The sequence below is a fragment of the Ambystoma mexicanum genome, chromosome 6q (genome assembly GCF_040938575.1).
Source record: "Ambystoma mexicanum isolate Mex_15411 chromosome 6q, UKY_AmexF1_1, whole genome shotgun sequence".
NCBI lineage: Eukaryota > Metazoa > Chordata > Amphibia > Caudata > Ambystomatidae > Ambystoma > Ambystoma mexicanum.
In genome coordinates, this window is record NC_090937.1 from 543719021 (window position 1) to 543735214 (window position 16194).

Sequence of the window (16194 nt, forward strand, 5' to 3'; positions counted from 1 at the left end):
GAGACATGAGTGGGGGCCTGGTGGAGGGTGCCCCTGGATGCTGGGGGTGGGGGTGCAGGGGGACATGAGTGGGGGCCTGGTGGAGGGTGCCCCTGCACTGCTGGGGGGTGGGGGTGGTGGGAGACATGAGTGGGGGCCTGGTGGAGGCTGCCCCTGCACTGCTGGGGGGTGGGGGTGGTGGGAGACAAGAGTGGGGGCCTGGTGGAGGGTGCCCCTGGATGCTGGGGGGTGGGGGTGCAGGGGGACATGAGTGGGGGCCTGGTGGAGGGTGCCCCTGCACTGCTGGGGGGTGGGGGTGGTGGGAGACATGAGTGGGGGCCTGGTGGAGGGTGCCCCTGCACTGCTGGGTGGTGGGGGTGGTGGGAGACATGAGTGGGGGCCTGGTGGAGGCTGCCCCTGCACTGCTGGGGGGTGGGGGTGGTGGGAGACATGGGTGGGGGCCTGGTGGAGGGTGCCCCTGGATGCTGGGGGGTGGGGGTGCAGGGGGACATGAGTGGGGGCCTGGTGGAGGGTGCCCCTGGTGGCTGGGGGGTGGGGGTGATAGGAGACATGAGTGGGGGCCTGGTGGGGGCTGGCCATGGTGGCTGGGGGTGGTGGGAGACATGCATTGTTGATCAGTAGTGCAAGGTGACATGTGGGTTGGCTGGGGGGCATGCCCATGGTGGATGGGCTGCCTGCGGGACATGAGCAGGGGTGCAGGGTAGTAGTCCCCCGTGGTGTGGGCTGCCTGCAGGGGCCGTGGAGGTTGTGGAGCGTACACCTGGGAGGACCCACATGCCCAATTCACGTGTAGTACTCCCCAGAACCCCTGAAATACACATACCCTGCTGAAATCGCGTGTGCAACTTCCCGCGCACCCCTGAAATACACGTACCCTGCTGAATTCGCGTTTGGAACTTCCCGCGCACCCCTGGAATACACGTACCCTGCTGAATTTGCGTGTGGAACTTCCCGCGCACCCCTGAAATACACGTACCCTGCTTGCACGGGGCCAATCGCGTGTGGAACTTCCCGCGCACCCCTGAAATACACGTACCCTGCTTGCACGGGGCCAATCGCGTGTGGAACTTCCCGCGCACCCCTGAAATACACGTACCCTGCTCGCACTGGGACAATCGCGTGTGGAACTTCCCGCGCACCCCTGAAATACACGTACCCTGATGAAATCGCGTGTGGAACTTACGGCGCACCCCTGAAATGCACGTACCCTGCTGAAATCGCATGTGGAACTTCCCGCGCACCCCTGAAATACACGTACCCTGCTGAAATCGCGTGTGGAACTTCCCGCGCACCCCTGAAATACACGTACCCTGCTTGCACGGGGCCAATCGCGTGTGGAACTTCCCACACACCCCTGAAATACACATTCCCCGCTTGACGTTTGCTGTTTGCCAGCCCGGTGAACTGGTCCAGGGTTAGCGCAGCCCTTTGCGATGATTTAGCGATTTTGATGGCTTTTCCTTGCGCGAGGGCGTTCTTGGGGGTGTTACTGGCGCTGCTGCAGGGTCGCTGCGATTCTCTGCGCCACGGCTGGTTTGGAAGCCTAAAATCCATGAATACGATGTGCGCGGAAATCGGTTTTAGCGCACGTGCCTGGCGCAGTTAATCGCACGCAAACACTCTGCGCCAGCCGCTTGCGACACTTTTCTGCGAAATTCTATGAATTACCCTGTTAGTGTAATGTTTAGATGGTATTCACTACGCTGATATGACAAGATCCATGGACTGACCTTGTCAAGAGGAGATAGATGCCAATCTCAGCCTGGGGTGGGAGACCTAACAAGTTTGAAGCCAGAGCCATTCCTCCCTGAGAGAGGTAAGGTGGCAGTTTGGAAGGCCCCAGTTCCCCTCTTCCCCCTCTAAGTACATGGTGTACATATTACCACTGTGGCTCACACCATACCTCCTGAAAGTATTACTGGCCAGTCTCTTTCTTTGCCCTTAGGATCACCATAACATACAGCCAAGGACAGGGCTGGCCACCCGCAAGACATTAGCCAACAATTTTCATTCAGAAAAAACTCCAGTCATCCCAATGTTATAGCCTGCAAGAAGTGAGAGAGTCACCAAACCTTAAGGCAAAAGGCCTGCACAGCCACATGGGCGCTGAACAGTGCTCACCAGCCTCAGTGGGCACAGAACATTAACAGCCACAAATGAGCCTTCTACAAACAGTCACTGACTTGACATGGAGCGTCTTCCAAATGAAAAGATAGACTAAACCCATTTCCTTTACACTAACTTGGTTAATCTCTAATATGGGAAGCCATTGTTTCAGCATGGCAGCCCCACTCAAAATGAATGAGGCCATGCCTTATCTCTGTATTTGTAATTTATGACCATTGTAACACCACCCTGGTGGGGAGCCAGGGTGAGATTGGTCAGGGGAAGAAGCCCAGTCGGAAAAGAAGGAAGAGAATAAAAAGGGCAACAGGATGTTGTGGGTTTTTCTGATGATCTCAGAGAGGGAGGTGGTGGCAGACCATGAGACCAGAAGGTGGTATGAGGGTGGACTGCAATGCGTCAACATTTTGGAGAAAATGTGAGGTATTGGTTGGTGAGACCAAATGGTACCATGTTGTGCGTGTGCAGGAAAGGTTAATGAGTGAGAAAAGTGAGAGAGAGGTGACTGAGGGAATAAAAGGAAGGTAAATAAGTAGAAGTAGTACTGGATGTAGGAGAGTAGTGGGGGAGCTAATAGGGAAGAGTAGTAGTAGAGATGAGAAGGGCGATATGTAGTGGAGTAGAGAAGGGAGTACAGTAGAATGGAGGATAGGGGAGAGTAGTAATAGAGTGGAAAAGAGAGAGAGGCAAGGGAGAGTAGGGGAGAGTAGGAGGTAAAGGATAGAGAGAGTGAAATAGACATTGAATGGTCAGAAGAGAAAGGACTGGTAGAGATGGTGGTGTGGAATTTTCAGGAGGAGAAGTAATCAGAGAAGGGGATGCAGTGAGAGATATGGAAAGGGAAATCAAGGCATGGGAGGAAGAAGACAGGAGGGGGCTGGAGTTTCTGGAATGCACATCCCTACAGCCCTATTAAACTTAAATCCAAGATGTCCAGTCTCGGAAGACCTGGAGGGAGATCAGACACGTACATTGATTGCATTTAGGACCCCTATATAGAAAGGGCAGAAGTTAACCTTGAGATACCAGCCTGGTCAGGACTACGGGGTTAGGAAGGAAACTGAGTCTTCTAGAAAGAGTGAGGAATGACCCTTAACATCATGGCAACTTTTGTAATAAAATTCCTAGAACCATTGCGAATTACTGGTCGGGTGTTTAGGCCATCTGTGACAGGTTGCATCATTGTTGTATTCTACACAGAACCTGATACAGAGGTCCCTAGCAGTCAAGAGAAGATGAGAGCAAGAGCCATGCTGAAAGTCTCACCCCAGCATGGTAATATCCGACAACCAAAACAGAGTCCCAGATCTGATCTTCTACATTTGACTGAGCTGGCATGCTTGCCTGTTCAAAGATCCCCATGGGAAAAAGTGTGAGCATAATATCTCTATGCATATGGCATTACTAGTGCTGTCAGGGTCTAACAATCCCCAGACAGATCTGCCCTGGATTTTAACTGTCACCCAGAAGATTTCCTCTCCCTGGTAACCTCAGGCATACACAGTTATACAATGCCTTATAGGTTTCTTTTAGGTGTCTGTGTGTCAACATATTTTAAAATGACAGCTGGTAAGAGAACCATTTATAGTTATTTTGATCTTCCAGTTCTGCAAAGGGACTATAAATGTCTGGGTAAAAAAAGCATTTCATGCACTCAATATTGTTTTGGTTGTTTTCAGTCGAAATGGTGTCATTATCTGTTCAAACAATTCCCAATGTCCCTTACAAAACAAATGTGTACTATAGAGTCATACAGCTATTTATATACTTCACATGCATAGTTTCATAATTCACAATATGTGATTATTATTTTCCTTTACTCACTCAAGTCAAATGTCACTCATCGGCATCAGAGACACTGTTTAACCACCATTGCTGTCTACATATCTACTCCCTGTGTTATGATGACTGTAGAAAGGAAGTACAATCTCTTTTCCCTGTTATTCTTCTAGGTTGTGGTCCCATACTCCATCCTTTTTACTCTAGGTTAGCTGGATGGGACACATTTTCTCTCTTTTGATTCATATGATGTAACTCTTGCACCGTCTATGCATTTTTATACAATTCTTCACTGAATCACTGCTTGGGATTACTCAAATTCCCCCTCCTGTGCACTCTTGATATGCAATACGGGTAAAACCCCCTCCTTTCTTATGAAGGTCTACATATGAATCTCTGTTGAAAAAGGCACTCCGCTCTTCCTGTTTAGAAAGTTATGGTTCAGAAGTGAACATGGTATAGCTAAAAAAAAAAAAACAGACTCAGAAGACTTTATTACTACGTATGTAGACATAATAGGTAATGGAGGATTTTATTATTTGCCTTGGAGCCCAGGAGAATATTAAGGAAACTCCTGAAATGTCTGTAAAGTTTGGGTATCAAAAAAAGATTTTAGGTAAATAAGGCAAAGTGATGGAATAGTTCATGACTTAACTAAATGGTGGAATGTAGAAAGACAAACATCATGTTCTGAACGTAGATAAATGCACAAGCTGTGCACATTTCATTGTTCCGATGTTTAAACATTATGACATTACAGTTCCCTGGTTATCATGCAGTTACATTTCATTAGGCCACACTCTTGTGGGTTTTATGCTGCCAACTACATAGCAGAAAGCATAACAGCAAAATACATTAGTTATTGATCCCAGAATTACTCTTTGAACACCTTAAAAGTGCAACCATATTGGATAAGGTCCCTTTTTGTGACAATTAGCTAAACATCACGTTTACTTCAAGTTAGGCCTAAGAATCCTCTTTCATTCAAAGTGAGCTGAGCCACACAGTCAGTCTACACGATAGGATGCAAAACAGTTTCAACATTAGTCATGCCCTCATTGTTGCAAGAAGTAGAATTTTCCACCCTTTCCCATAGAACTGTACTGTACACAAGAAAACCGAACATGTTGAAAAGTGGTGAGTCATGTCCTGAAGATTAGGAAGAAGTACAACTACATGTGTTGCTATACACTTGCACGAATGAATAACAAGGCCGCAGGCTGAGCAAGACACTTCCAAAATACTGAAGTAGACCTGAAATGCTATTGCCGCCTAGAAGGCTTCTGAGTCACTGTACAAATAGCATAGCCTGGTACTACAGAAAATCCTGGTAAATGTGCTCCAGAGTCAGGCTACTAGCATACACTTTTTTCATAAAACTGTACTGCTGGTTGCCTCAAAACGTAATGCAATTTATTCAGGGCCCAGGCACAGCTGGGAAAGCAAGATTCACACAGAACGCAGAATAGAACCGTTTGAAAAGCACTGTCAAAGTTACCCAACAGGATGAAAACCTGTATAATGGTACAAACTAATAAACATCAAAATGCATTGCAACAATAGTTCAGTGCCCCAACTGAACCTTATTGGCAAAGATATGTGATTCACGTATAGCGGGACATACATTGTCCAGAAATGAATGGGTCCCTCAAGTCCTACCACAACACCCTTGGCCCCTGCTGTGATGTCGCAGTCCAACTCACTATTCCCACATTATAGTGCCAAAACATTGAGATATTATAGATAACAAACAGAACTTTATTCATCTGCTGCCGTGAGAGTGCAATCGATCATGACACCACATGAGCCTTGAACTGTTAACAAGTTCTTGACTTAATGCAGCCTAGGAACTCTTTGAGCCACATTCCAGGCTGAGATGTTCTGAGGGGTGATTTGAAACCACCATGGGGTATTTGAATCTGTCAGTAGAACCATTTCCAGAACTAATATGCTGAATTATGAAATGATTGTACAATTGCTCTCTTCCCCTGGATCCCATAAGCTTAGTTTCCTGGCATCGAATGTATCAAGAGCTGTGTAGTTCTTTCTGCAATAGCATGGGAACGTGTAGCTTACAATGTGCTGTCAGCTTCTACCACTGCTAAACAAATTAATAAAATAACACATTTAATTTCTAGTCAACGTGTGCAACCAGGCCTGATTGCAATGCCTATATATAATGTTATGTCCCATATACATACCAGCAGATTAAGCCTTATTATTTGTAAATTATTTAGTTAAAACGCAATCAGAAAGGGGCAATTTCCAGCCTGATCGATAACCCTGTGCGGCCATCACTACAGCCCCCCTCCCCTTTTAGTAGGCTATTCCCAAAGCTGATAAGTTTGCACCTTTTCTCAATGCAGAACTAGCATCCTTACTACATTATTCCCCCTTTTATTGATCTATAAATAACTAACTCCCCCTCTCCCCCATCATTCCCCATTCAGCTACTGTTATTTTGGGTATCCACACTCTTTTTAGTCTGGTTATATCACCCCATCCTCTTCCCACTTTTCCAATGGCCCCTCTATTATTACACACCCCTGACCATCTTTATCACATGAAATCCAGAAAGCAGTGTCATTTTCTAAATCCTTGGGTTGTGCTATTACCCAATCAGTATCATAAACAGTCCTTTCGTCCTTAGTAATAGGGTTAGTATTTTCATTTTTCTCTTCAACCCTGTCCACCTTCAGGGGCTGCTTGTATGTTCCTCTCTTTGGGTTAGTATAAAGTCCAAATAAGGTTTTGCCAATGCAGAAGGTGACTAGCATGAGGGCCAGCATGGGGACAGTCACTCTAAATGCTCTGGAAAACCAACATGGCACCAAAGTACAAATGCCGTCCAACCAGTTATTTGATTGCACCCCACTAACCTCATTTGTCACCTTCTGAATAGAGTGTCTATATTTCGCTTATTGATGCTTTCAAAGTATCATTTAAAGCTTCCCCATAGGGCACGATGGTGCAGCAACTGCTGCCAAACTTGGCACACACAAATCCTTCAATAGCTGTTAGAAGGTCCAAAACGAACCTATTTTGAAGGGCTACTAGACAAAGTGCTCTTCACTCTTCCTTTACTACATTCAGTCCTTTTGCTGTTGAGTTGGCCAGCTGCAGTAACTTGTAGCGTTTCAGCTGCAGCCATGTTGCATTAGCTGCTGCCTGCACACCCGGAAGCAATAGAGAAGTGAAAAAAGTAACAGCCTTGGAGAACATTCACTCAGCTGGAATCACGGCAATATTTCCAGCACTTTCTTCTGACCAATAATCATTTGATCGTCTTATTCTATTCAGCAGCGTTTTCACCTTGCTTTGCTGCACTCCCTTTCCTTCAGCATGCTATACTGCTCCTTTAACAAGGGTCCCATATTGCTGCTGTTTTGGGGCACCATCAGGGCAGCACTGTGCAAAGCGATGATTGCACAAACCCCACTCCAATCTGGAGGAAGCTGGGTGTAGGCCTTCGATCCACATGCTCACCACATATCCATTAAGATGGCTGTCCCTTGCATCAGCGCAGCCCTCCTCATAACCTTGGCACAGCCATGGTTAGTACTCAAATGGATGGACCAACTGGACCTGAAACAGAAAGGTAATCGCATAAAGCTCTTTATGTCAACTGGTTGCTGAGTTTCACTCCTCTATGTTAACGAATGTACATATTTTCCCCACACTGCCTTGCAGCTTTCGTTTACATCGGCCACTACCTTTTGTTTGAACCCCATCACCCATTCAGAGCAACATTGCATTATTCCCCTCTACCACTGGCCAGCATACCACACCGCTCCATTTATTCTCATTAAGGGTGTGCCACCAGGGAATGCCATGCCGCTCTTTATCTATGCATTGAAGTCGTTTGTGTTCACTTATTATTTGCACCCCCTTTTAGAGCCTGTTGTTATATATTCTACTACCACCTTTTTATTGTTTTAATATTTTTTTGCCATGCTGTCCATCTGCACATAATTATCACTGCATACCACCTCACATTCTAGCATCCATTGGATACACTTGCTCCTTGAAAGAGACCCCTTGTTTTACAGAGGGACAGGTACATTAAGCAGCCTGCCTCCTCCTACACTACCGTCTGTAGCAGGAAAATAGTGGGTTCTCCTGTTACTTGTGGTATGAGAGAACAAACTTAACATTTGCCTTTTGATCTTTCTCTTCCCACCCACATTTCATTGAACCATATGTTCCCTGATGATATTCCCCGCCCCTGTTCAGTGTCATGATCGAATCCCTCTTCATTTAGCACATTTCTTTTACCCCTTTTCACACTGCCACCTTTGCATGCAAATCACCTTGTTTTCTAAAAATAGCATAACACTAAGAGTCCAATACTAATACATACTAATATAACCACATTCCAGAAGGCATATATCCTTTGTTGTCTGTTAATAAGAACACTGTTCTGCACCTCATTAATTTGTTGCCTCTAGAACCTTATTACTAAAATGAAAGTTGGTGTATACTTCCCATTACGCTGCACTCTGCCCCTCTTCTCCAGTTGAGCCAGTGCTCTTGTCCCTGCGCACGTCGTTGTGATGGACCTATCCTCTGCGATTCTTTAGTTTAGCCACTGTAGGCGATACGTAGACAATGGTGTATGGTCCAGAAAATCTGCCGCCTTTCCACTTCCTGATGTGGTTTTTTACATTTACGCGGTCCCCAGGATAAAGAGGTGCTGCTTGTGGAAGGGCCTTTCCTTGCACGTCAGTGTGTTCAGTCCATACTCTTGGTCTTATCTGCTGATATATATACCTAAGCAATTCTGTACATTCTGTGAGGTACTTGTGAAATGCCTCCCCCAAAATATTAGCAACAGTATTGTACATGTTGGAGATATAGGTGCATGCATTCTCTGACCAGTAACGATTTCATGAAGAGTCAAGTGATGATCTCCTCCAGGTGAGTTGCGTGAGGCAAAAAGTGCAAGAGGGTAACAATATAGCCATGATTTGCCAAACGCTTGTGTAAGTTTAGCAAAGAGCTATTTTAGTAACCCATTCATTCGCTCAGACAAACCATTTGCCTGCGGCCCGTACACAGTGCATAATTTATGTCGTATTCCCAAAACTGCAGTTATTCCCTTAATCAAATTGTTTGCAAAGTGCTGACCATTTTCAGAACAAATTTCATCTGGGATCCCCAACCTCAGGAAAACCTCCCGCACCAGGAATTTAGTCGCTGGGCAGGTGTCATTATTTGCACATGGAACGGCCTCAAGCAAACATGAAAATGGACACACAACTGTAAGCATGTCGATATGCTTACAGCCGTGGTAATGTTCCTCATACCACTCTTAAAGTGTGAACTGGCACAACTACCTGGCAAACCATATAATTATGTACACATTCAGGCATATATTCATACAAATTGGGCACAAACCAGTCTTCCCTAATCCCTGCAGTCACATGCTGTTTCGACAAGTGGCCCGGGTAACGAAGCTGTTCCAGAGCTACATTCAACTGTTTTTTTGGCATTACCACTTTGCTTGTGCTGTTGTGCCGCCAAATTAAATCAGTTAGTGACAGAGAGAAGCCCCTTTTCTTCCATAGCACTTTTTTCTTTTCTCATCTGGTGCTTTCCCCTGTAATTCTAATTATGTGCATTATTGGAATTGCATTGAAGCTTTCAGATGGTGCATCTTTTCCTTTGCCTGTTTTCATTAATGCTCCAAGAGTGCCTCCATCCCGTATTTGGGTTGATACTCCAACTTCCGTCAATAAAGATCATGCCCCCCTTCAATCAATTCTTCTTTTACCAGGGGGTTTCCTTCACTCCTGTCTATGCATGCCACATAATCATGTATGTAATCTGCCTCCTCAATTGATTCTCCAATTAATTCTGCTGGGTTTATTGTCCTGCATCTTATCACATCTATTGCAGGGTTCATCAGTATAGCTTCGTACCCAGATAATTTCTGAGTTGTCAATGTTGATTTGGTCCTTGTTAGTATTGCTAACAGTGCATGTTACATGTACAAAATTACTGAGCACCCCTTTCTTATTATTGATGCTTTCTCAATTGTGAACACAGCAGAAGCAAGTGCCTGTTCACAAGGAAAGTGTCTCTGCATCAAAGGGTCAAGAAATCTGCTGTAGTATGCCAGTGGCTTGTGACCCTGTCCGTTCTTTTGTGTCAGCATGGCTGTCATGACTTTGCTGTCTGAGTGAGAAAACAAGTGAAACTTCTCTTTATAGTTGAGTGTAGCTACTACTGGTGTGTGTGTTAACTCATGTTCAGATTCATCCAAGTTTTCATTCATTTCTGCTGTCCATTTTAGGTTACTTTTGTTTTTCGGAGCTTCCTTAAATGCTTGTAGAAGTGGCCTGGTGTATGTAGAGTAATCAAAGATCCATGCCGTGCAGTAATTGCATAAACCCAGGATCTGTTGCATTTCTTTTAGCTTTATTTGGTCAGGGTGTGTTATGTATTGCCTGCACTCTTTCTGGCATTTTCTTTCTCCCATCTGCTAATACAATCTGTCCCATGTAAACTACTTCCTTTTGACACTACTGGAATTTCTCTTTGTTCACATTGTACCCCTTGTCAGCTAGTAATGTCAACAGAGTCACTGAATCTTTTCTGCACTCGTCTTCTGTTGTGCCACACACCAATAAGGTCATGCATGTATTGTATCACTGTACACTCTACTTGCACATTTCTCAAATCCATTTGTATTACCCTATTAAATATGCTGGGCCCCTTGCAGTAACCCTGAGGCATTTTCACATGTTCGAATCTCGTGCCATGATGCGTAAATGTGGTGTGATACCTAGAGTTAGGATGCAGGGTGACAGAGAAGAAGGAATTCTGCAAATTCACTAGTGTGAAGTAGTGTGCCTCTGCTGTGATGCTACAGAAAAGTGTTGCCACCAGAATGCCTCTATAATGTTATTAAGAGGATGCAAATTCTGCATGAAACACCACGCTGCTGCATTTGATTTGATTGGATACATTGCTGTGTTGCATGGTGAGGTAGACTCCTGTATAATGCCTTGATGCCATATGGCCTGCAGTGTCTCATATATGCCTTCATTGGCATCTCGTGAAAGAGTGTATTGTTTTACTCATGGTAGTAGTGCTCCTTCCTTTATCTTAATGTGAACTGCCCCCGCCCCTTTTAGTATTCCCACGTCATGAGCCCTGTTGTCCATAAACCTTTTGGTACTTTCTCCAAATCCACCTGCATGTATTATTTCTCTTTTTTCATCATTTGTGTCATCTGGGCTACTGCTCTTTCCTTTACCTGCACTGGACAGTGTATGCTCAGTTGAAACACAATCTCTCCCTCCACGCCATCCAGTGTGGCAAACAACTCTGTGTTAGTTACTCCTGTCAGTGTTAGTGTAGGATCGATGAACAATATCGATTGTCACTCCATGTTGTTGTCATCTGAAGCAAACAATAAAATCATGTCTTTTCTCACTACCACTTCCTCCAAGTATAGCAGTGTGTATGCACCTTATATAATGGTGGAGGTGCATTGTGGTCTGAATAAAAATGCATTTGATAGTTAAAAAAAAACTCCCCTCTATCCCTGGTATCCACTATAGCATCACCTGTACATATGTGTGTGTGTGGGTATCCCTCTCAATGTGCTGTGTGCATAGTAGGCTTGTATCAGCACATACCAGGAGTGTTGCACACCATTCCTCTGATAATTAAATCGTGGCATTCAATTTACATAACAAATCTCTCCCCAATATGTTGATGGGTGTGTCTTTTGAAAACAATAATGGTGCTACTATATGCTGCGTCTCCATTGTCAATGGTAAATCGTTGTCAGAGGAACCTCCTAGATGGTCCCTGAAAAGCATTGTGTGTCGAATGTCTTGTTCAATAATGGGAATCCTCCTTCCTTTATGCAGGACTTTGTAGCTCTCATGTCTATTAAAAAAATCCCTCTGTCCTATTTAAACTGCTACTCTGGGCTCCTCTTTGGGGTCTTCAGTTACTCCTAGCACAGTACACACTCGTACTTCCCATGGGTAACCCTGTTGGTAAAGTATATTGTTTGAAGATGTGAAGGGATTTCCTCCCACTACTGCTTCTCCTGTGTAATGAGGCACCACTTTCTGCCTCAATATTGTCACCTTCCCTTGTTTGAGTGTCTGCGCTGGGGCCTGTAATACACTCACTGTACCCAATGCTTCTGCTCCCCCTAGGGTCAGTCCTTGTCTCTGCGCAGGCAAGACCTGTGTCTGCATGAGATCAATTGCATCTATTGCTGTGGCACCACTTGTGCTTGCTGCAGTGGACGTACGTCTGTGTGTATTTCAGTTGTCGCTGCATTCTGTCTTGCTGTCCCGTTTGTGGAATGAGAGGGCATGTTTGTGCAAAGTGACCATAATTCCCTCAAATGAAGCATTGAACTCCGAATCGGGGCCCCATTCCCTTTTATCCAAATCCCCTTCCCCTTGGGTATTGTCCTCTTCCCACCTGATATTGTCCAATGTAAGAGGTCACTCACCCTGCGTGTGTGAATCCAGGCTGTTGTGTGTTTATGAAGCCAGGCGGCTGTGGTACCTGCTGCGCCCTGATACGTGTGTGAATCCCCCTTGTAATACTGCCGCTGCTACTGGGAGTCCCCCTTGATCGGCGGGTGAAACGTGCACTGGTCTTGTGAGCACTGCCCCGTCCATGCTTATTTTTGCTATTTTTTTCTGCAAACGTTTACTTTCTGTTCTTACTGCATGGTCTACTGTCTCTTTGTCTTTTTCCTGTTTCCTTTTGCAATAATTTACAATAGTTGTGTGTATTGCAGGCAATCCCTTTGCTTCTAATGCAACCACCTTTTCTAAGGAAGCCTGCACATCTGTGTGGAGTCCCCTCACTAAATTGTGATAGAATAAAGGTATTTTATCATCCCATGATTGTTTATCTTCTTGGGTCCACATCTCTTGTATTGATCATATGTACTCCGCAGGGTCCTCATTTCCATGTAATTTTTGATGCCACATCTGAAGTGCCTGGGTACAACTCTCTCAGAGCCTTCCAGACATACGCTTGGTAGTTATTAAAAGGTGCCCCGTCATTTATGTTGGAGATTAATTTCACCCCTGCATATCCCGCTGCTGCCAAACTTTGCCATTTCGCTCCCCTATCAATGTCAGTAAACTCTTAATATCCCCTATTACTAATGGTATCCCTGCCGTCTCTGTCTCAAATACGTATATCCACTTACTGGCCTCTGCTGTGAAGGTAAACTATGCACCAGATTGTCCCTATCCATTGTCTGTCAGGGTATGTAATTGTCACGATCCTACTCGCCTGCCACCGAGCACCGCTACATGCGCACATTCAGAGACTCTGTTTATGGTATACTTTCAAAGTTAAAACCTGCAAACTGCCTCTGCATTTATTTACTTGTTTTACTGCTACAGTTTTGGACCTATCTAATTTAATGTTCCATTCCGGCTTGTGGGTTAAACCAGCAGATGCATTCTGGTACATGTATGCTGTCCAAAAGGCAGAGGGGTGGAGGAGGCATACTAAATGCATTTGTTTGCAGAAAGTTACTAAGAGCTGCAGAGGACCTGATTGCATCCATCTGTTCTAAGCTACTGCAGGCTAGGCTGCAGAGAGCTGGAGATCCCTTAATTAGAAACCACTGTTGCAGGCTACTGAAGCCAGGGCTTGGCTTTATTGAACACAGCTGCCAGAGTCTGCAATCAGTTCCACTATGTTGGCCTGCTGTCTAGGTGGGCCTTTATAAGATCACTTTGAACAGAAGCAGTTGTCAGTCAACTGCTTCCACTGAGAGTTTGTGCTTGTGCTCCTGTTACCAGTTTTTTTTTTACCTTTCCTGGAAATCCTAATTTTTGCTTTTGAATCCTGTAGCTGTTGCTGCTTCCACTGCCTGTTCTTAAGTACTCTGAGCTTCTTGAATCGCTCGTATTCACTCTGTTGGCACCAACCTATCTTGCCCTGGTCCTTTGCCTTGTGTATACTGATATTCAAGTCTATGCTTTGTACTTTGTTTCTCTATCCTGTCCTGTACCTGGTTATTTCTTTCAACACTGCTTTCTACCTGTATTACATCTTGGTCCACTGTTGTGCCTCTGCTTTGAATCCGTTTACAGTGTGTCTCCTGGGTTGGTCTCTGTTCAGATCAGATAAGGGAAAGACTTCTGTTGCCTTTGCCTATTCCGTTGAAGTCTTACCTGCCTCAGTATATGGTCACCAGTTTTACCCTTGCACTGAGTACAACAGTTTCTTCGGCACGCCTAACTCATGACACTGCTGTATGACCGTTGTTAAGAGTAATCTGCTGGTACAGACCCCAATGGCTTTCCTTAATCCCTGGAGACCCCTTATCATATTCCAGAACACCCTTTATTCTGATAATTCCATGTTGCCCAGTGTATTTGCTTGTCTTTGCTTTCTCTCTGTCTTTGTTTACAGCCAGCTTCTGCCCCTGCAGTTCCTGTGAATACCTGTTTCAACTCAGATCAGCTTGGTATGTACCAAGTTTCTGTTATATGCTAGCATTGCCTCAGGAAGCTCCCATAATATACAGTCCATACTATGAGAGCCTTTGCCCTGCGCTCACCGGCCAGACTTCTGTAGAGGGGGCAACTGTGTCCATGCTTGGTGTGTAGCCCCCCTTTGGGATTTTTTACTACTGCAATCCTTGCTTTCCAGCTCCAAAGTCTATTTCCACAGTCCCCTGTGTGATCCTCTTTTCCCTCTTAATCCCCCTCTTTTCTCGTACTTCCTCTACTCTCACTCGGTAGCTCGCATGTGTCAAATTCATTATCCCTGCTGTCATTGTCATTGCTTTCTTCCGAGTCTAATGCTGTATGATCGCCCTCTGTTGTGTCTTGTTTGTCTTCTTCCATGTTCACCCCAGTCATCAATTTTAAATTGTATGCATCCTGATGTTCATCCCTGTTTTTCTTCCCTCTTCCCCTGATCCTTCTCTTCTCTCTATTTCGTTCTCCATTACATGTTCTGCTTCTCTAAAGATCGAGTCAAGTTGTTCCGGTATATTTTTCTTAGTGTCTCGAAGTATTTCTTTTTCCCCTTCTCTTCGTTATCCCACTGTGAAAACAAAATCAAAATATCGAGGCTGAGTACCCCAAAAGGAAATACACCGAACACGGGTTACAAAGGAACATACAAAGTACTTTATTTTATACTGAATCCAGTTACAAAAACAGAGCAAAATCAGATAGCTATCAGCCCTTAGTACAACACAACGAACTCCAGCGTGGTTCAATGTGTTCAGTGAGAGACGCTGTACATTAGAATGCATTCGCTTTTTATACACTTTGTGGGCATGATGTCCAGCCCCACTTTGGGTTAATATTCCACTTAATACATAACCGATCTAGGGTTCGTGCCAAGTCTCGAACAACTGCATATAACTGGTTTGCCTTTGATACATGTATCACAAGCCTATGCAATAACTGTGTGATCTGGGATTTTCCATGCTAGTCTTCTTAAACATTAATACAATGCAGTTAAACAAGTGTTCTACGTTCAGTATTTGAATAGTAAACGAATGACAAGGTCTCAGGTCACGACCTCAACAAGTGGCCTGCAGGCAAGTTACATATTAGCTATGTACAAAGGTCAAGACGGTCATGTTGTATTTTGGAATGCAATCGTCCACCATTTTAACTCACAGGGTGACTTTTACAAAGCGAATCCTAAAATGGCGGATGAACCTAAAATAGTGGCTTACATTGATTTTAAGGTCAGGACCTTGCAACACGGATTCTTTCACAAGCGACTTTCGAGCAACTTGGCGTAGGCCAATATACATATATTTCTTGCAATAGGAGGCACGATATAATTTACTTTTTTGACAAACCCTCCTTTTGTCCTATGCCAAGTGCTAAAACTACTTTGGATCGCCTTGCAAATAACTCCATGCATCATCGTCCATGCACCCTGAATCACTGTCAGAAATATCTATTGCCATTAGGTCATTTGCTAAAATTTCTTTCAACACATATTCTTTAGATGTTTTATCTGGGGCATACACTTTGGGCCTCATTAGGACCCAGGCGTTAAGGGGTTTACGGCGGCGTAAACAGCGCCGACCCTTACCGCCTGATTCCGAGGTCCCTTAGCGCCATGGAGGTTTTAACACCTGCTTTTAGCAGGTGTTAAAATCCATGGCGCTAAAGGACCTTGTTGTTAATTACGCCACCGTAATTTACGGTGGCGTAATTAACGCCTTCCCCACTCCCATTATGCCCTATGGGGCAAAAATGGGAATGGGAAAGGGTAAATGGGTTAATGGGGACTTACCGCCCCACTCACCTC